Source organism: Pygoscelis adeliae, unplaced genomic scaffold (genome assembly GCF_000699105.1).
Source record: "Pygoscelis adeliae isolate BGI_AS28 unplaced genomic scaffold, ASM69910v1 Scaffold34, whole genome shotgun sequence".
Taxonomy (NCBI): Eukaryota; Metazoa; Chordata; class Aves; order Sphenisciformes; family Spheniscidae; genus Pygoscelis; species Pygoscelis adeliae.
The window spans coordinates 6,907,603-6,908,095 of record NW_008824658.1 but is presented as its reverse complement, the minus strand read 5'-3'; the positions used below and the strand labels follow the sequence as shown (position 1 = coordinate 6,908,095).

Below are 493 nucleotides of genomic sequence, written 5' to 3'. Positions count from 1 at the left end.
TGGCAAGAGGGATGCGGGGCCCCCCCCAGCCGGGGTGCTCAGCTCCAGCCCCCAGAGGGAGGCTTGCTGCATCCCTTGGCTGCCGCCCGCCCGTGCAGTGCAAGGTGAGGGCATTGGCTTTCTGTGAAAACAGGAACTCTGGTGCCGGGGAGCTTGGCTTAGGCAGCAATTTTCAGAGCAGATACAGGCTTTATTATCTGCTATTAAATCTTCTGCTAGCTGAAGAGCCTTCCCCCAGATCAGAGGCTAAAGAGGGATAGTATGTCTAACCAGAGCTCGAGATGCTGTGCGATAGACGCGTGTGGGTGTCTGAGATGGTGACACACCGCTCCAAGACAAAGGAAGAAGTTCCTCTCTTCCTTTCTGAAAAGCTTGAAAAAACCCTGTATGCTGCTAAAACGCATGCTGCCCATTCCTGCCTGCCCCTCTGGCCTCCCTCTTGCCTCCGGGGTGGCTGGGAGCAGCCGATGGCGCGGTGGCCGGGGGGGGGGGG

The 493-nt window shown here is 58.4% G+C and overlaps 1 protein-coding gene across 1 annotated transcript in view; it reads right to left on the bottom strand.

The window, feature by feature from the left end:
- IL4 (interleukin 4) overlaps positions 1-493 on the bottom strand; it is a 2,404-nt gene that overhangs the window by 1,181 nt on the left and 730 nt on the right. The gene's annotated exons all lie outside the window — the stretch shown is intronic.